This window comes from Zingiber officinale, chromosome 9B (genome assembly GCF_018446385.1).
Source record: "Zingiber officinale cultivar Zhangliang chromosome 9B, Zo_v1.1, whole genome shotgun sequence".
NCBI classification, from domain to species: Eukaryota; Viridiplantae; Streptophyta; class Magnoliopsida; order Zingiberales; family Zingiberaceae; genus Zingiber; species Zingiber officinale.
Genome location: NC_056003.1, coordinates 61,992,368 through 62,014,873, shown reverse-complemented (window position 1 = coordinate 62,014,873; position 22,506 = coordinate 61,992,368).

Below are 22,506 nucleotides of genomic sequence, written 5' to 3'. Positions count from 1 at the left end.
ATATCCTGTGGTAGCTCTAGCTCATATGCTACCTTGCCAACTCTTCTAGTGATAAGGTATGGTCCCACATATCTGGGACTCAGTTTGCCCTTCTTCCCAAAACGCATTACTCCCTTCATGGGAGCTACTCTGAGGAACACTGAATCCCCAACTGAAAACTCTAAAGGTCTGCGCCGTGTATTAGCATAGCTTTTCTGGCGGCTCTGAGCTGTCTCTATCCTCTGGCGGATCTGCTGTATAGCTGCTGTGGTATCTGCCACTAGATCTGTCTGAAGTTCTAGTTCTTTCTGTTCACCACTCTCATACCAGCAGATTGGAGATCTACACCTCCGCCCATAGAGAGCCTCGTAAGGTGCCATGCCGATGGTGGCCTGATAGCTGTTGTTGTATGCAAATTCCGCTAGACTCAGATATTTGCACCAACTTCCGCTGAAATCTAGGGCACATGCGCGGAGCATATCTTCGAGTACCTGATTTACTCGCTCCGTCTGACCATCTGTCTGAGGATGGAAGGCTGTGCTGAATTTTAACTTCGTGCCTAAAGCTGACTGTACACACTCCCAGAAGTGTGATGTGAACCTACTATCTCTGTCTGAAATATTGGTTCGTGGGACTCCATGTAGTCTAACGATCTCCTTGAGATACAACTGTGCTAGATGTTCCATGGAGTAGGATATCCTGATAGCTAAGAAGTGGGCTGATTTAGTCAACCTGTCGACTATTACCCAGATGGTATCAAAACCATTCATGGTTTTGGGTAGTCCCACTATGAAATCCATAGAAATGTCTTCCCACTTCCATTCTGGAATCTGAATAGGCTGCAAAACTCCTCCTGGTCTCTGATGTTCTGCCTTAACCCTCTGACAGGTTAGGCAGGTGCTGACATATCGAGCGATGTCTCTCTTCATCCCAGGCCACCAAAAACGCTTCTTCAAGTCCTGGTACATTTTGGTGGAGCCAGGATGCATCGCATAAGGAGTCTTGTAAGCCTCATCTAAATTTTCCTTCTGAGATCCTCCTGATCTAGAACGCATAATCTGTCACCAAAGTACAATACCCCACTACCAGACACTCTGAATTCCCCACTGTCTGATTCTGCTACTCCTTGCTTGATTTTCTGAATTTCAGGATCCTGTTCCTGAGCTGTCTAAAGATCACCAAGCAAAGTAGACTCTAACGTCATAGTAGAGAGCTGTCCAACTATGAGTTCAAGACCGAAGTCTGTGATCTCCTTCTGTAGGGGCGGTGACATGGCTGCTAGAGATAATAGAGCAGCACTGGACTTTCTGCTAAGTGCATCTGCTACCCTATTCGCCTTTCCTGGGTGGTAGAGGATGTCTATATCGTAGTCCTTGACCAGTTCTAGCCATCTGCGCTGTCGCATATTCAGATCCATCTAAGTGAAGAAGTACTTCAGACTCTGATGATCTGTATACACTCTACACTGAGGTCCATACAAGTAATGTCTCCAAATTTTGAGGGCGAACACCACTGCTGCAAGCTCAAGGTCATGAGTGGGGTAATTCCTCTCATAATCCTTGAGTTATCTGGAGGCATAGGCGATTACCTTGCCATCTTGCATCAGCACTGCTCCTAGTCCCAACTTAGAGGCATCACTGTATATATCAAAGCTATCTGCGTTCTTTGGTAGAATCAGAATAGGTGCACTGGTCAATCTTCTCTTTAGCTCGCTAAAGCTGTTCTCACAGTCCTCTGTCCACTGAAATTTTCTGTTCTTCCTGGTGAGAGCTGTCAGTGGGGAGGCTATCCTGGAGAAGTCCTCTACGAACTTTCTGTAATAACCTGTTAATCCCAGAAAGCTCCTGATCTCACTGGCATTCTTGGGTCTTTTCAAGTTACTCACAGCTTCTATTTTACTGGGGTCTATCATGATACTATCCTTTGAGATGATGTGACTCAGGAAGGACACCTGATCTAACCAAAATTCACATTTCGTGAACTTGGCGTACAACTGGTTCTGCTGGAGGGTCTGCAGTACTATTCTCAGGTGCTCTACACGTTCTTCCTGAGTTCTTGAATAGATAAGAATGTCATCGATGAACACGATAACGAACTTATCTAAGTATTCTCTGAATACCCTGTTCATGAGGTCCATGAAGGTAGCTGGAGCATTTGTCACGCCAAAGGGCATGACTACGAACTCGTAATGTCCGTATCTGGTTCTGAATGCTGTCCTGGGTATATCCCCTTCCTTGTCTTTCACCTGATGATAACCTGATCTGAGGTCTATCTTAGAGAACACTGCTGCTCCATTTAGCTGATCGAATAGGTCATCTATTCTGGGAAGAGGATACCTGTTCTTAATCGTGACTTGGTTCAGTGCTCTGTAATCTATGCATAGGCGCATGCTCCCGTCCTTCTTCTTCACGAACAATACAGGCGCTCCCTATGGTGAGTGACTAGGACGTATGAAGCCCTTGTCAAGCAGCTCCTGTAGTTGCTCATGAAGTTCTTTCAGTTCTGCTGGAGCCATGCGGTAAGGTGCTTTGGAGATAGGATTTGTACCGGGAACGAGTTCTATCTCAAATCCGATCTCCCTGTCAGGTGCTAGGCCTGGTAACTCTTCAGGGAAGACTGCTGGGTAGTCACGTACGACTCGGACCTCTGCTAGCTGTTGGTCCTTGTCCTGACCAGTACTGACTACATGTGCTAAAAATCCCGTACATCCTGAATCCATTAATCTCTGTGCTTTCATAGCGGAGAGAAACTTATTGGCCTTTCTCTTGGGTTCTCCGATGAACTCGAACTGTGCTTCTGCTTCGGGTTGGAATACGACTTTCTGTTTACGGCACTCGATGGAAGCACCGTATCTGATCAAGAAGTCCATTCCAAGGATGACATCATAGTCAGTCATATTTAGCACTATCAGATCACAAAAGAGCTCTCTGTTTGCTATAATGACTGGCACTATTCTGAGCCAGTGCGTGGATGCCATAATTTCTCCTGAAGGTAAGGTCGTCAGAAACTGAATACTGAGTACCTCTGGAGGTCTCACTAATTTCTTTGCAAATGCCCTGGATATATAAGAATGGGTTGCCCAAGTATCGAATAAGACAGTTGTACTTTGCTATAAAATACTAATCTGACCTGTAACAATTGTCGAGGCATTCGCTACGTCTTCTCTGGTTAAGGAGTAGATTCTTGCATTCGTCATAGCTGGAGGGGCTTCTAGTCTGCCCTGGCTGATGTGTGGACCATCTAGAGCGGCCTGCATCTGATGTAACTGAGCTGGCTGACCTCCATACTGAATCGGCTGTGGTGGAGGAAGACTAGTCTTGTTCGGGCACTGCTTAGCCATATGCCCTTCCTGTCCACACTCGAAGCATCCTCGTGTGCCTTTACGACAAACTCCAGGGTGGAATTTCCCACAAGTAGCACACTTTGGATAACTGGGCTGTTTGCTAGGTGGCCCTCCTTTTGAGTAACTCCCTGGCTTGCGTTTATTGCTAGAGTTCCCTTTCCAATTGGAGCTGTAACCCTGTTGTTTCTGAGTGCCTGAACCTCCTTGACCTTTAGATTCCGAGAGAACTTGCTTCTGCTGCTTGATTCTATTCTAGTAATGCTCAGTGGTCAGGGTGCTGCTAACTAGTTCTTCAGTGGTTTGCGGCCTATGAATGCCGCCAGCCACGTTCATTGCTATTTCCGGCCTCAGCATCTTGAGCATCAACCGGACTCTTTCTTTCTCCGTGCTGACTAGTTCAGGTCATAGACGAGCCAATCTATTGAATTTCTTCACGGCTTCCTCAACTGATAGGTTGCCCTGACAAAACTCAGTGAACTCATCATAGTGGCGGTTTGTGACCCTCATGTGAAAGAATTCTTCAAAGAACTCCTTCTCGAAGTCTGCCCATGTCATCTGGTTTACTGGGCGCTTCGCTCTGATTCTCTCCCACCACATGCGTGCATCTCCTGTCAGACAGAAGGAGGCGCACTTCACCTTCTAATGTTCTGGCCAGTCCCGAAGCTCCATCGTACTCTCCAGTGTTTTGAACCAGGCTTGGGCATCCCATGGTTCACTAGTGCCTGAGAAGTTCTCGGGCTTGACTCTCTACCACTGGATCAGATAAGCTTCTCTCTTTGCCTCTACTGCTGCTGGGGCTACTGGTACTGTAGGTTGGACTGGTGGAACCTCTAAGACTACTGGCGTTGCTACGTTTGGTTCCGGGGTGACTGTGGGAGTATTCTGCTGATTAGCCTTTAAGGTGGCTATCTCCTGTTGCTGTTCAGCTAGCTGCTGCTGTAACTGAGCCACTAATGCTGTCAGGTCTGGGGGAGGCACTGAATTGCCTGCCTCATGCTGGGGCTCAGTAGCTGGTGCCCTTCTAGCTGGGCGTCCTCATGCCATTTCTAAAGACATAGAGGACATACATAACTAAGGCAATCATGTTTATATATCTACTATCATTATCATGTTAGGTGTTATCATCAATCAATATGCTACAGTATCTATAAACATGAAAGAAAGAACATAATAAAGTGAGAGACATTTCTTACTTGGAAGCTGCAGGTTCAATGCTGATGTGTGTGTAGGAAGTATGGAAACTGCTCTGATACCACTCTGTAATAACCCACCTTCTACTGACTAGGCTATGAGACCGATCGTTACAATAATCCGTGCTTTCTATTCCATGACCATCATTAAATCTAAGTTGCGGAACTGTACTATTTAAAATTTTGCTAAACTATCATCATTTCTTGGTTCTACATGTGCTAAGGGGTGTAATCTAAACTATTCATGACATATTTTACATCCCCCAATGGTCAAGGAACTTAACTAAGAGTTTCTTGCTGATGTCAAGCCTCCCAATCGATCCACGGATCGATTAGAATGACCGGATCGATCCATTGATCGATCCAGATGGCTACTGTATGTGGGGCTTGGGTTGGATCGATCCAGTGATCAATCTAGCACGCTACTGTGCTCAGGCCAATATTCTGGATCGATCGGCTCATCGATCTTGACTAGCCAATCGATCCAGTGATCGATCCCAGAGCCTACTGTTCGCGACAGAATTTGCTGGATCGATCGGCTGATCGATCCAGAAGCCTACTGTTCGCGGTACGAACTCCCCAATAGATCGGTTGATCGATTGAGAAGCCTCCAATCAATCGACCAATCGATTGGGGTTTCTGATTTCATACCAGAACTCTGATTTCAGCACTATTTCGTGCGAAACTCATACACGTGAGTTCTAACATGGCTATAAACATACTAACAACATTTAACTGACATTCTAAGCATGATTACTAACAATCTAAACAGCTCTTTCATGATTCATGCATCAAAATAACTAAAAATGTGGAAATAACGTTATATAAAACTAAAGTTTTAGTTTTCTTGTTTCTCCAAGATCTCTACTCCAGGTTCCTTCCACACACATCTTCATCATTGCATTGACCTCCAGCCTCCGCTAGTCCATCTTTCCTTTACCTTTATCTGCAGTATAAGGAAAAGAAAGTATCTGTAAGCTTTCTCTTAGTAAGAAACCATCTACCTCACTAAAACATGCAATCGATGCAAATCATGCTTTGAAAACATGCTATTTGAAAGGAACATACTGAATATGCTAAACATGGCATGGCATACAACACATAGAAATAAAACTGACCATAGCAATAGAACTAATCATAAACTATCATGTTGTATCAACAGAAAACTAAACTGATATAAAACTGAGCTAAGCTAATACCAATCTGATACTAAAGCTGACTGAACTCACATGACTAATTTGTGATGTTTGAAAACTATATTCATAAGTAGATTAAAATAATAATCAAGCCGCTGTTTGGGCCCGGCAACTGTACTTTGCTGTGCGCGCATCCCCAACTAGACCCGGGTTTGCAAGTCCCGAATTTAGTAGGGTTACTAGGTTAGCTGAACCTAGGGACGACTATGGGAGTCCAACCCAATGGATATCTAATCCTGTACAGTGCCACTAAAAAAGTAAAATACTGAACATAGCTAATTATTGATTGTCTTGCTCTTTCTAGTTTATCTGAACCTAGAGCTAGGTTGTCTGAACCTAGAGGCGACTGTGGGAGCCCACCCATTGGACATCTAGTTCCATAAAAGCTGTAGCAAGACCATATGAACTGTAAAAATACTTCTATTGCATTTATCTAAGCTATTAAAATGCCTAGGATGACATTTAACTAAGCTAAGAATTTAATCAAACGCTTGGTGTGCGCTAATTCACACCCTATTGCTAAGAATCTGCATACGACTAAAACAATACATACAATCATACGAAAGCTACTTATACGCTTGATGAGTTGACCATTTTCGATGTGTAAAAGATGAATACCATTTGTCATTATCAATACAAAAGATCAAGCTAAACTCCCCTTCAATTTGATAGCTATCCAAAAATTTTGATACTCTATCTCCACACTTGATACTCTTTTTTTTTGCCACTGTTTTCCCTTCCTTCTTCACTATTTTTGCACTTCAATTTCATCACTTGGAGACTAAAATAATCTTAAATCACCCTTAACAGAATTCCACTTGAAATCCCATTGATCAGAAACTTGGACAAAGGAATCAGCTTTAAAGGAATCTTCTAGCCACTGTTTCTTCCTTTTCTTCTACAGATTATGTTCTCTGTTTCTGTCTTCTGTGGTTTAGCATCCTTAATGAACTGAAGTGCAGCTTCTACATTAACAGCACAAAATTCAGAATTGAAAACAGAGCTGAGGAACACTAGTAAATTCCAACAGCAGCTGCACTTTAACAGTTTCACCATTTCAGCCCTCTACATCTATTCTTCCAAATTCAAAATTGAATGAATCTGGAATTTATTTCCAAAATTTCTACCATCAGACTCTTAAGCGTACCCTTCATTTATTCTTAGAAAATTCTCAAAATCCACCATCAAGGACTTCATCTCAGAATTAAAACCCATAGATTCTAAATTATATTTCTGAGATTCTGATTCTGAAATCCACAGCTCAAGCTTTATCTATAATTCCTCTAGATTATTTCATTTAGTATTCAATCAATGTAAACTTGAATTCCATTAGTCTCAGATCAGAAAAATCAAATTGGTACATCTCCCAGCACTTTGAAACTGCATGTTTCACTGTTTTTTACAGATTTCAACTTATCCCACAGAAATTTTAGAATTTTTCACTTAAAAGAATTTTAACTGCTTCCCAAACATTATACTCCCCCACACTTAAATTGTTGTCCGTCTCAGACAATGAAACACATCATGAACCCAAAAACATGATACTCTTTTAGCAACTGCTTTCTAATTCTGCATCTCTAGTCCATTTCTCAACTCAAATTTAAATCCTGCAGGAACACATATCATTATAGCTGCCAAAGATATAGAATTTCAGAAATTCTCATTAAAGAAATGAAAACCAAGTGCTCCACTTGATCTATTACTGTCTTGAAGTTTGTAAAAGAAATATTTGCACAAACAACTTCACATCACTTGCAAATTCTGCTACATCTTATATATCAATTGTAGAATTCTGAAACATGTCAGAATTCTCTGAATTCAGTTGACAACATGGTTAAATTGAATTTTGAACTGATTGTGATACAAATTTGATAATTTCGTACCCATCCAATTAGGAATTTTAGAAGTCACAACCACTGATCTGAATTCCAATTCAGCACAATCTACAAAAATTCAAGCAATCTAACAGTTGATGACCATCCACCACTCATTCCTTTTCTATCCTCCTTTAGTTTTTTTTTCTTGCATAGTAATGGAGAACAAATAGAAGAGATCTTCAGAAGAAAAGTTGTAACAACCCAAATTTCCTCAATTCGAGTCCTAAAAGTAATTTAAAAATATTTAGAAATGCTATAGAAATATTCTAGAGATTTTTATAAATTTTTAGAGTATTTTTAGGTAATTTTTGGAAGTCGTTTGGTATTTTTACTAAACGAAAGAAATTTCGACAAAAAAATATCCAAGCTGAGGATTCGAACCCACGAGCCAAGCCTTAAGCAATGCGCGGCTGACCAAGTGTTCACGCGGATGTTATTAATAAGAAGGGAAGCAAAATATATATAAGCAATAGTAGTTAATATAAATATGGGAGTTATAAGAAGAGAACTTAGGGCTTGATTTCCCGTGACCTAGAAATCTTTCTCCTTCTCCCTCTCGTGCACGCGGTGACTTCTTCTCGGGCAGAAACAAAGCCGAGCTACGGCTTTGTTTTCCGGCGGCCGTCCAAAGTTCTCCGAGGGGTTTTCTCCACTTCTCGTCGAGGAGAAGCTGTGAGCACGAAGAAGAGCCGGAATTTGAGCTGCCCGAACCCTAGAACCTTCCTTTCTTCTCGGTTTGAATTCAAGAACACGTTGTAAGTTGCTACTCACCTGCAGTAGGATAGCTCCGAGGTTTATTCTTTATTCCTCTCCTTGTTTCCAAAGCTTTGCTTGAAATCTTAAAGCTTGCTTGTAGGTGAAATGATAAGGTAATGTCCATCACAGCATCCCTCAAGGGTTGCGTTTCTTTTGTTGCTATTGTTAGTTAGAGCCCTAGAGCCAATCATTTGATGATTGTATGGACTCATGTATATCATATTCTTGTATATTAATAAAGGCATTTGTTTGGTTATTATACTTATTTATATTAGTGCCAAATAGACTAAGTATAATAGCGTCCTTGAGTAGAAGGTTCATACCTATATCAATCGATTAGTTGAATCGATAGTGAGATGATATAGGGAACACTACTCTAAATCATTCCTAGTCGAGTATTAGCATTCAGGGACAATGTTAATACAATAAGACTAGCATGTAGGTCAGCTCGATGACTTGATCTCACAAGTCATGGATATAGAGATATCAAGCTGACACATGGGTATGCATTAGAGAATGTATACTGAATGACCCGCCATGAGAAAGTATCATGGATCGTTATATGAGTGTCATATACTTTCTCATGTGGCTATTAGTATGACTATTAGTCCTTAGACCTGAAGTCACCATGGATCCCTACATAAGGAGTTATGTACTTTAGTTTCGTCAAACGTCACCCGTAACTGGGTGGACTATAAAGGCGATTACTGGGTATGTAACGAATTATGTAGAGGGATGTGAGTGATGTAGATGAGATCTATCCCTCCCATATGACGGGAGCGACATCACTATTCTTGATAGAGTGAGACCACTAAGCGCATGACCATGCCCAAATGAGTCAATATTAGATGTTGAGCTCATTTGATCGAGTGAGTCTACTTGGAGTTCAAGATTTAGATTGATTAGAGGATGATACGGTCTATGCCTCACATTGATCAATCTAGATGTCTAGGATAGGACACTTGTCATTATTTTGTGAGTAGTCACAATTGGTAGTCACGAGGTGATGTCGGATCTCGACATTCTTGTAACTTGGGTAGTAATGATGTGTTGCTAGATACCGCTCATTACTTATGCTCCTAAATGGGTTTAGGGCATTGCCAACGTTACAAGAACCTATAGGGTCACACACTTAGGACAATTAGGTGGAGATTAGGTTCATATGATGAACCAAGAGGATTAGATTCATTTGATGAATCAAATTGGATTAAGAGTAATCCTAATTGGGCTAACTTGAGTTCGACTCAAGTTGATTCATGTATTAAATGAATCTAATTTAGATTATGACTCATTGAATCAATTTAATTTAATGAATTAGATTCATTATATTAAGTTGGCTCGAATCAAATGGTTGGATTAGATCCACCATGGTAGAGATTGAGTCAAGTTTGACTTGACATGAGAAGGAAGACCAAAGGTCAATTTTGACTTGACCTTTTGCCACCTCATTGGTGAGTTGGCATTAGGTGGACCAATAATGATGTTCCACATCATCATGGGTGCCATCTCATGGAAGTGACAAAGCCACTCTCTTAATGGTTTCATATTAATTGCAATTAATGCAATTAATGTGATTTTATGGTTTCATATTAATTGCAATTAATGCAATTAATGTGAATTTTGAAAAGTGGCCGGCCACTTGGTTTTTGGGTGAAGAAATTCATTTTTCATTCACTTGTGGTTTTTCTTCCTCCTTCTTCCTCTCAAGCTCTCTCTCTCCCTCTCCTCCTTGCCTGGCCAAATCTCACCAAGGTGCTAGCACACCTTTGTGTGAGGTTTTCTCCACCTACGTGTCCGTGTGGATACTTCTAGAGGACCGGCGCTTGACGGTCTTGAGATCCGGCATCATTTGGACGAGCGGGAACGCGAAGGGCATCGCATCAAAGGTATAAAGTGTTTTCCTTTGTAGATCTACTGTAGATCGTAAAGTTTTTAAACTCGTACTCGTATTTTCGTTCAGTTTTACCTTGCACGAGATCCGTGGCTTGGGCGATTCGGGGTTTCCGCGACGCGAAAAGCGGTTTTCGCGGCCCGAAGAACCCAACAGTGGTATCAGAGCCACGTGCAAGACTTGTACGAGTTAGTTTTTAGTTTTTGGAAAACAAAAAGCTTCTGTGATTTTCTGTAAAAATTCAATTTTTATGTTTTTATGGGTAATTTTTCCTTATAGGCGAAGCACAAGTGTCTCGACACTTGTAGGCTTCGGCTATCGGGAAGAATTTTCCTAAACGGCTTCGTTTCGACCCAAAATCTTTTGGGACAGCGGACTCGGGTGCCTTTAGATCGCAACGGAGCAACTCACGATGGTTAGATCGTGGGTAGGGGCGCTGCCCCTAACCCGCAAGGGGATTTGCTCCGCGATCGCACCCGAAATCGCTAAAAACGAACCCGTCGGGAAGATTTTTCCGAAACGGTAATGTCTCGGCCCAAATCGTTTTGGGACAGCGGGTTTAGGCGCTGTTGGATCGCAAAGGAACCCTCGCGATGGTTAGATCGCGGGTAGGGGCGCTGCCCCTGGGCCCCGCAAGGGGATCCGTTCCGCGATTGCGCCCGAAACCGCTAACCGGGACCGCCGGGAAATTTTACTTGTAAAATTGTAAAAAAAAAAAATTATTTTAAAATTACAGAAAATAAGAAAATATATAATTTTGAATTATATATTAATTTTGTGATAGTCATGGCCCAAAACCCAATATGATTGGTTGTGTTGTAATTCATAATATGGCCTGCGTGCCGTGATGTGTTTTCGCGTGTTGTATTTATTTTATTATTCGCGACCTGCGCGTCGTGCCTCGTCTTTTATTCTTGTTGTAAATTAGATTTAGACTCGAATGTAACTCGAGTTTCAAATTGTAATGTACAAATTGGAGCGGTGGAGGGTCCACACGAGACGGAGTTCCGAGGCGGGCACGAGCAACACAAGGTGGTCAAAGGGAGGAGCTTGGAGAAGCTGTTGACCCTAGGTTGACCATTCGATTTTCTCATTGGCTTGAGAAGATCGTAGTAGGGCCATGACTAAATCACAAATAGATTAATTAATTAATTATTATGTATCTGATGCATGTTTAATAGTTAATTAATTAATTAGTGCCTTAACGATTAGATTAGATCTAAGTCGTGCACATGATGCACCCTTGCGATTAGATTAGATCTAAGTCGTGCACAAGATGCATCCTTCTCGATTAGATTAGATCTAGATCGAACCAACTCTAAATGCCTAACCGTGCCGTGATACCTATCACTACCTCGATCACATGTATTGTTGAATCTGCCAAAGCAGAGCAATACATATTATCTTGGTAGGGTACGGAGGGACAATCTTGGTCCCGCCTATCAACGCATGGGTGAATACGAACTCAATTAGATTGAGTATTCCTAGTTACTCGGTTGGATCGAGTCAACTATAGGCATTATTCCAACGGTTGGAAAAGATAGGTCAAAATCACATCTATATTATCTCTCGGGCGTATTAGCCAAAGCTAACTCAAGTTTTAATATAAATGCGGATATTGATTCTATAAACAAGAGTTGCATAGAGATGTAATTGGTAATCGTTACCTACCGATCTTACTAAGCCTTGGGCGTATTAGCCAAAGCTAACTCAAGGGTTAGTATGATGTGGATCTTGTCCCACAAGAATTATAGAATTCAGTGGGAGCATCATTTAATTAAAAGGCCTAATTAAATGATTTTTAAAGAATATGATATTTATTTCTGCAAATTTTCTGTTGTAGATAACCATGACGTCAAATACAAACATTTTCTCTCTGCGATCTGTCCTTAAGAAGGACAAGCTCAACGGAGCAAATTTCCTGGACTGGTACAGGAACCTGAGAATAGTTCTCACCCAAGAACGTAAACTGTACGTTCTGGAGCAGCCCATTCCGGAGGCTCCTCCTGCCACTGCCACGAGAGTAGACCGAGATGCTTACAAGAAGCATCAAGATGATGCATTAGATGTGTCTTGTCTTATGCTCGCAACCATGAACTCTGAGCTTCAGAAGAAACATGAGTTGATGAGCGCTTACGATATGGTTGAACATCTTTGTCACCTATATCAAGGACAAGCAAGGCACTGGAAGAGGAACTCCAAAGAATACCTGGAAGATCTTAAGAAGAAGAGAAATAAGATTTCTACTTCAGGTATAAATGTTATAGAAGTCAACCTCTCTATTTCTTCATCGTGGGTATTAGATACCGGATGTGCTTCGCACATTTGTACTAATGTACAAGCGCTGAGGAATAGCAGGGCATTGACGAAGGGTGAGATAGACCTACGAGTAGGCAATGGAGCACGAGTTGCTGCTATTGCTGTAGGAACTTATCATCTATCTCTTCCCTCTAGGCTTGTACTAGAATTAGATGATTGTTGTTATGTGCCTGCCTTGACTAAGAATATAATTTCCGTTTCTTGTTTGGATAAGAAAGGATTTTCGTTTATAATAAAGAACAAATGTTGTTCCGTCTATTTAAACGATATGTTCTATTGTAGTGCACCTCTGATAAACAGACTCTATATTCTAGATCTAGAGAGCCCTATCTATAACGTAAATACCAAGAGGTTCAAGTCAAATGACATGAACCAAACATACCTCTAGCACTGTCGCTTAGGTCATATAAATGACAAGCGCTTATCCCAGCTCCATAAGGATGGTTTGCTGGACTCATTTGATTTAGAATCATATAAGATATGCGAGTCATGCCTACGAGGCAAGATGACCAAGACCCCCCTTTAGTGAGCATAGCGAGAGAGCAACTGATTTGTTAGGACTCATACATAGTGATGTATGTGACCCTTTCAATGTTGCTGCTAGAGGCGGTTATAGGTACTTCATCACATTTACTAATGATTTCAGTAGATACGGTTATGTGTACTTGATGACATATAAGTCTGAATCCTTTGAAAAGTTCAAAGAATTCAAGAATGAAGTACAGAACCAGCTTGGCAAGAGTATTAAGGTACTTCGATCAGATCGAGGTGGTGAATACTTAAGCCATGAGTTTCGTGACTACTTAGCTGAGTGTGGGATTTTATCTCAACTCACTCCTCCTGGAACACCACAGTGGAATGGTGTATCCGAAAGGAGGAATCGTACCTTATTAGATATGGTGCGATCTATGATGAGTCACACAGATCTTCCGACATATCTATGGGGATATGCTCTAGACACGGCAGCTTTCATACTCAACCGAGTTCCATCAAAGGCCGTGATAAAGACACCATATAGGATATGGACTGGGAGAGATGCCCAGGTGTCTTTCATGAGGATTTGGGGTTGTGAGGCTTACGTTCGACGCCAAGTCTCGGACAAATTAGGACCCAAATCTGACAAGTGATTTTTCATTGGATATCCCAAGGAAACTAAGGGATATTACTTCTACATTCTCAGTCAGCACAAGGTAGTTGTGGCAAAGACTGGGGTCTTTCTAGAAAGGGACTTTGTTTCTAGAAAGACTAGTGGGAGCGCGTTCGATCTTGAAGAAGTTCAAGATGCGAACAATAGCACTGATGCCTCGATGGAAATTGAACTGGAACCACAAAGTGTTGTGGATGATGTTGTTCCACAAGGAGTTGAGGAACAACAACCAGTTCAAGTAGACATACCTCTTCGCAGGTCTGATAGGGTACGTCGTCAGCCTGAGAGATACTCATTTCTCTTGTCTGACCATGATAACATTGTGCTCATAGAGGATGAGCCTACCACCTATCAAGAAGCTGTGATGAGACCAGATTATGAGAAATGGCTAGAAGCCATGAGATCCGAGATAGAATCCATGTACACCAACCAAGTATGGACTTTGGTTGATCCACCTGAAGGGGTAAAACCCATTGGGTGCAAGTGGGTCTTTAAGAGAAAGACTGACATGGATGGACTTATCTATAAGGGTCGCTTGGTAGCTAAAGGTTTCAAGCAGATTCATGGTATTGACTATGATGAAACCTTTTCTCCAGTGGCGATGTTTAAGTCCATTCGGATCATGCTTGCTATTGCAGCATACCATGACTATGAGATATGGCAAATGGATGTCAAAACCGCGTTTCTGAATGGAAACCTACTCGAGGATGTGTACATGACACAACTTGAGGGTTTTGTAGATCCACAGCATACTAGTAGAGTTTGCAAGCTGCATAGGTCCATTAATGGACTTAAGCAAGCTTCTCGGAGCTGGAATCTTCGATTCGATGATGCGATCAAACAGTTTGGTTTCATCAAGAACGAAGATAAGCCTTGTGTCTACAAGAAGGTTGTAGGGTACATAGTTGTCTTCCTCATACTGTATGTGGATGACATACTACTCATTGGGAAGGACATCCCTATGCTTCAGTCTGTCAAGACATGGCTAGGGAGTTGCTTCTCAATGAAGGACTTAGGTGAGGTATCTCGCATTCTTGGGATACAGATCTATAGAGATAGATCTAAGAGATTGCTTGGCCTAAGTCAGAGTACATATATTGACAAGGTACTCCTTCGGTTTGCCATGCAGAACTCCAAGAAGGGATTTCTGCCGATGTCACATGGCGTGAGTCTTTCGAAGACTCAAGGTCCCTCTTCTAGAGAGGAGAGAGACCGCATGGATCAGATCCCTTATGCCTCAGCCATAGGATCGATCATGTATGCCATGCTGTGTACTCGACCTGATGTCTCGTATGCTTTGAGCATGACAAGCAGATACCAGTCAGATCCAGGTGAAAGTCACTGGATAGCGGTCAAGAATATTCTTAAGTACTTACGAAGGACTAAAGAATATTTCTTGATATATGGAGGCAATGATGAGCTAACTGTAAAGGGTTACAGTGATGCCAGCTTTCAGACCGATCAGGATGATTACCGATCGCAGTCAGGGTTCGTATTTTGCATTAATGGTGGTGCTGTCAGCTGGAAGAGTTCGAAGCAGGATACAGTAGCTGATTCTACAACAGAAGCCGAGTATATTGCTGCATCAGAGGCAGCAAAGGAGGCAGTTTGGATCCGCAAGTTCATCACTGAACTTGGGGTGGTTCCTAGCATTGCTGACCCAGTTGAGCTCTATTGTGACAACAATGGAGCTATAGCACAGGCGAAGGAACCTCGCTCACACCAGCGGACCAAGCACATACTACGGCGCTTCCATCTCATTCGAGAGATTATCGATAGAGGAGATGTGAAGATTTGCAGAGTACCTACAGAGGCTAACATCGCAGATCCCTTGACCAAGGCTTTGGCACAGAGGAAGCTTGATGGTCACACTAGGTCTTTAGGCCTTAGAGCCTATACTGATTGGCACTAGTGCTAGTGGGAGATTGTTAGTTAGAGCCCTAGAGCCAATCATTTGATGATTGTATGGACTCATGTATATCATATTCTTGTATATTAATAAAGGCATTTGTTTGGTTATTATACTTATTTATATTAGTGCCAAATAGACTAAGTATAATAGCGTCCTTGAGTAGAAGGTTCATACCTATATCAATCGATTAGTTGAATTGATAGTGAGATGATATAGGGAACACTACTCTAAATCATTCCTAGTCGAGTATTAGCATTCAGGGACAATGTTAATACAATAAGACTAGCATGTAGGTCAGCTCGATGACTTGATCTCACAAGTCATGGATATAGAGATATCAAGCTGACACATGGGTATGCATTAGAGAATGTATACTGAATGACCCGCCATGAGAAAGTATCATGGATCGTTATATGAGTGTCATATACTTTCTCATGTGGCTATTAGTATGACTATTAGTCCTTAGACCTGAAGTCACCATGGATCCCTACATAAGGAGTTATGCACTTTAGTTTCGTCAAACGTCACCCGTAACTGGGTGGACTATAAAGGCGATTACTGAGTATGTAACGAATTATGTAGAGGGATGTGAGTGATGTAGATGGGATCTATCCCTCCCATATGACGGGAGCGACATCGCTATTCTTGATAGAGTGAGACCACTAAGCGCATGGCCATGCCCAAATGAGTCAACATTAGATGTTGAGCTCATTTAATCGAGTGAGTCTACTTGGAGTTCAAGATTTAGATTGATTAGAGGATGACACGGTCTATGCCTCACATTGATCAATCTAGATGTCTAGGATAGAAGGACACTTGTCATTATTTTGTGAGTAGTCACAATTGGTAGTCACGAGGTGATGTCGGATCTCGACATTCTTGTAACTTGGGTAGTAATGATGTGTTGCTAGATACCGCTCATTACTTATGCTCCTAAATGGGTTTAGGGCATTGCCAACGTTACAAGAACCTATAGGGTCACACACTTAGGACAATTAGGTGGAGATTAGGTTCATATGATGAACCAAGAGGATTAGATTCATTTGATGAATCAAATTGGATTAAGAGTAATCCTAATTGGGCTAACTTGAGTTCGACTCAAGTTGATTCATGTGTTAAATGAGTCTAATTTAGATTATGACTCATTGAATCAATTTAATTTAATGAATTAGATTCATTATATTAAGTTGGCTCGAATCAAATGGATGGATTAGATCCACCATGGTAGAGATTGAGTCAAGTTTGACTTGACATGAGAAGGAAGACCAAAGGTCAATTTTGACTTAACCTTTTGCCACCTCATTGGTGAGTTGGCATTAGGTGGACCAATAATGATGTTCCACATCATCATGGGTGCCATCTCATGGAAGTGACAAAGCCACTCTCTTAATGGTTTCATATTAATTGCAATTAATGCAATTAATGTGATTTTATGGTTTCATATTAATTGCAATTAATGCAATTAATGTGAATTTTGAAAAGTGGCCGGCCACTTGGTTTTTGGGTGAAGAAATTCATTTTTCATTCACTTGTGGTTTTTCTTCCTCCTTCTTCCTCTCAAGCTCTCTCACTCCCTCTCCTCCTTGCTTGGCCGAATCTCACCAAGGTGCTAGCACACCTTTGTGTGAGGTTTTCTCCACCTACGTGTCCGTGTGGATACTTCTAGAGGACCGGCGCTTGACGGTCTTGAGATCCGGCATCATTTGGACGAGCGGGAACGCGAAGGGCATCGCATCAAAGGTATAAAGTGTTTTCCTTTGTAGATCTACTGTAGATCGTAAAGTTTTTAAACTCGTACTCGTATTTTCGTTCGGTTTTACCTTGCACGAGATCCGTGGCTTGGGCGATTCGGGGTTTCCGCGACGCGAAAAGCGATTTTCGCGGCCCGAAGAACCCAACAGCTATTCGTTTTGTCAAGCCGGAATAGCCCTTATACTTAGCATACAATTTTTGGATTCATTGTTCTACCGTGAGTCTCAAATAAAAATTTAGTGTGAGGAGCATTTAGCTCCTTTTGGTCACCTGCCGTGCCACAATTCCAGGAGGAATTGTATGCTGTTGGTTTCATGGATTAGGCTATGGGCAGAAATGGTTTACACGTTTTAATAGTAGTAATTAGTTTCCTTTATGTAGTGTATCACAATTCAATTTGTTAGACTGGGGAAAATGAAGGAATTAATTAGATTAGCATGTGGCTTAGCAATTCGGTTGGGTGATAAATTTATATACATGAAGTTTCGGATCCAATGTATGAGCTGCAGAAATGAACAGCCCTTGAAGTTAACATATCAAACTTAGATTTCCTTGTTACCTTAACTAGCATCACAGCTTTAGTATCCCAGTTTTGTTTGCATTTCTATAACTATGAACAGCTTTATTAGAGCTTAGAACAACCCCTTTTGGAGCTTGTTGCAGTCCGGATTTTAGTGTGCCTTGTTTCCATGCTTCAGATTTTCTGTACAGCTAGTGTGCTTTGTTTCCATGCTTGGATTTTCTGTACAGCAAGTGTTTCATTGTTTCTTTGTTTCAGATTTTCTTCTGTACAACATTAGGATAGCTTGAAATTTAAAAGCAGCAAGTGTATCATTGTTTTCTTTCCAGCATTACAATTTTGAATTCTTTGCTTATTTTGGTTAGCATGAACAGCCATATTACAAGGATTCGGGATTTCTTTGTCTTGCTACCTTATCTAGCATCCCAGTATTTAGTTCCTTGCAATTTTGTAATCTTCCTGCACTACCATAAGCATGAATAGCATTTTCCTTGCTACTCAAAGGGCAAGAACAACCCTTTATTTAGTTAGAATGAGTTTAGCATTTTCCTTGCTACTCAAAAAGGCAAGAACAGCCTTTATTTAAAGTATGTAGTGATAGTTTCTTGGTTTTCTTGAACATGAATAGCTATTAAGCTTATCTTGTAGTTTGATTGGCTTTGTTTTATTTTTATAGCATGCTCAGTTTGTTGCAATTCTCTACTTGTTAGATATACTTACAGTGTTCTAGTAAGCTCTATTAGGGGATTATGAGAAGTTATGAGTAGAGAAAAGACCAAGGTCTAGTTAGAAAAGATAACAAGTAATTTAAAGTAAGAGGCTAGTACCCGACTTCCAAGGTTGTCGTTAAACAAATCTAGGTGACCAATTCCACGGTCTTGTCCCTTGTAAGACCAAGGTCTTTACCCTCATAGGACTGGAGGCTCGCTACCTCAGTCTCTATTAGAGAGCGCACATTTGGTACTAAGCCTGGGCCCAAGAAAGAGAAGAAGAAAGTTAAATATTAATTTTAAGTATAAGGCTATAAGTAAATGAAACAAGTATCACCTATGTTTAGAACCTGCAAAGTTTAGCTCTTTTAATTCTAAGCATACCGTATTAGTTTTCATTTGCTTTCCTTATGAGTTTATCGATGCATGATTAGCTTTATTTCCAGCATGCAGATTATTTTTGTATATCATGAGTATGCAGATTATTTTAGTGCTTTGCTATTAGAGGAGCATGAGTAGCTTTTCTTTTTAGCATTTCAGTTTGTTATGATTCTTTTACTATTAGAAGAGCATGAGTAGCTTAAATGTTTAGCATTTCAGTTTGTTATGATTCTTTTACTATTAGAAGAGCATGAGTAGCTTTACATGTTTAGCATTTCAGCCTATTTGATTCCTTTACTATTAGATGAGCATGAGTAGTTTTCAGTAAGCATTCAGTTAGTTTATGTTATAGATATATGTACATGCATATCGAGATTTTGTGAGTTAGATAGCGCTTACTAAGCAATTTTGCTTATAAATTGCACTTCCTCTTACTGCAGATAAACGAAAGGAAAGGATATAGCAAAGGAAGGCGATAAGGAGGTGTTCGATGATGTGTGATGCCAGGACTATTGGAGAGAATTGGGATTTGCCAAGAATTTATTAAGACTATTTTCGTCAAATTGTTAAAAGAATTTAGAACTTGTACATGCTATTCTATGGATCCTTTTATCGTGCTTTGCGAGAGTTGATTATTTTGGTTATATATGAACTGCATGGTTGTTTGATATATGTTCCAGCCGCCTGTGGCTGAAGTATACAATGTATGTATCTCATTTTATGGTCACCGGTACAGGGGAGATGCTGCCGAAATTTTTCGGTAGAGACTCCTCGTGGTTTCGATCATACCGATTAAGTAGAGTCAGTAGTTAAGTAACGGTCACCTTAGAGAGTAGTGAGAAGGGTGGTCGTTACAGTGCAAGGCTGGTGCTGATGTGTGATGCTGGAGAATAGGAACTTGGCTCTGATACTAACTGTAACGACCACCCTTCTCACTACTCTCTAAGGTGACCGTTACTTAACTACTGACTCTACTTAACCGGCATGATCGAAACCACGAGGAGTCTCTACCGAAAAACTTCGGCAGCATCTCCCCTGTACCGGTGATCATAAATGAGATACATACATAGTATACTTCAGCCACAGGCGGCTGGAACATATATCAAACAACCACGCAGTTCATAAATAACCAAAATAATCAACTCTCGCAAAGCACGATAAAAGGATCCATAGAATAACATGTACAAGTTCTAAATTAATTTAACAATTTGACGAAAATAGTCTTAATAAATTCTTGGCAAATCCCCAGATATCTCCCATAGTCCTGGCATCACACATCATCAAACACCTCCTTGTCGCCTTCCTTTGCTATAGCCTTTCCTTTCCTTTATCTGCAGTAAGAGGAAGTGCAATCTATAAGCAAAATTATTTAGTAAGCGCTATCTAACTCACAAAATCTGGATATGCATATACATAGATCTATAACATAAACTAACTGAATGCTTACTGAAAACTACTCATGCTCATCTAATAGTAAAGGAATCAAATAGGCTGAAATGCTAAACATGTAAAGCTACTCATGCTCTTCTAATAGTAAAAGAATCATAACAAACTGAAATGCTAAACATGTAAGCTACTCATGCTCTTCTAATAGTAAAAGAATCATAACAAATTGAAATGCTAAAAAGAAAAGCTACTCATTCTCCTCTAATAGCAAAGTACTAAAATAATCTGCATACTCATGATATACAAGAATAATCTGCATGCTAGAAATAAAGCTAATCATGCATCGATAAACTCATAAGGAAAGCAAATGAAAACTAATACGATATGCTTAGAATTAAAAGAGCTAAACTTTGCTGGTTCTAAACATAGGTGATACTTGTTTCATTTACTTATAGCCTTATACTTGAAATTAATATTTAACTTTTTTCTTCTCTTTCTTGGGCCCAGGCTTAGTACCAAATGTGCACTCTCTAATAGAGACTGAGGTAGCGAGCCTCCAGTCCTATGAGGGTAAAGACCTTGGTATTACCTGGGCCAAGACCTTGGAATTGGTCACATGGATTTGTTTAACGACAACCTTGGAAGTCGAGTACTAGCCTCTTACTTTAAATTACTTGTTATCTTTTCTAACTAGACCTTGGTCTTTTCTCTACTCATAACTTCTCATAATCCCCTAATAGAGGTTACTAGAACACTGTAAGTATATCTAACAAGTAGAGAATTGCAACTAACTGAGCATGCTATAAAAATAAAGAAAAGCCAATCAAACTACAAGATAAGCTTAATAGCTATTCATGTTCAAGAAAACCAAGAAACTATCACTACATACTTTAAAGAAAGGTTGTTCTTGCCTTTTTTAGTAGCAAGGAAAATGCTAAACCCATTCTAACTAAATAAAGGGTTGTTCTTGCCCTTTGAGTAGCAAGGAAAATGCTATTCATGCTTACGGTAGTGCAGGAAGATTACAAAACTGCAAGGAACTAAATACTGGGATGCTAGATAAGGTAGCAAGACAAACAAATCCCGAATCCTTGTAATATGGTTGTTCATGCTAACCAAAATAAGCAAAGAATTCAGAATTGTAATGTTGGAAAGAAAACAATGATACACTTGCTGCTTTTAAATTTCAAGCTATCCTAATGTTGTACAGAAGAAAATCCGAAACAAGGAAACAATGAAACACTTGCTGTACAGAAAATCCAAGCATGGAAACAAAGCACACCAGCTGTACAGAAAATATGAAGCATGGAAACAAGGCACACTAAAATCCGGACTGCAACAAGCTCCAAAAGGGGCTGTTCTAAGCTCTAATAAAGTTGTTCGTGGTTACAGAAATGCAAACAAAACTGGGATGCTAGTTAAGTTAACAAGGAAATCTAAGTTTGATATGTTAACTTCAAGGGCTGTTCATTTCTGCAGCTCATACATTGGATCCAAAACTTCATGTATATAAATTTATCACCCAACCGAATTGCTAAGCCACATGCTAATCTAATTAATTCCTTCATTTTCCCCAGTCTAACAAATTGAATTGTGATACACTGCAGCAAGGAAACTAATTACTGCTATTAAAATGTGTAAACCATTTCTTCCCATAGCACTAATCCATGAAACCAACAGCATATAATTCCTCCTGGAATTGTGGCACGACAGGTGACCAAAAGGAGCTAAATGCTCCTCACACTAAATTTTTATTTGAGACTCACGGCAGAACAATGAATCCAAAAATTATATGCTAAGTATAAGGGTTGTTCCGGCTTGACAAAACGAATAGCAACAAAAGAAACGCAACCCTTGAGGGATGCTGTGAGGGACATTACCTTATCATTTCACCTACAAGCAAGCTTTAAGATTTCAAGCAAAGCTTCGGAAACAAGGAGAGGAATAAAGAATAAACCTCGAAGCTATCCTACTGCAGGTGAGTAGCAACTTACAACGTGTTCTTGAATTCAAACCGAGAAGAATGGAAGGTTCTAGGGTTCGGGTAGCTCAAATTCCGGCTCTTCTTCGTGCTCACAGCTTCTCCTCGACGAGAAGTGGAGAAAACCCCTCGAAGAACTTTGGCCGGCCGCCGGAAAATAAAACCC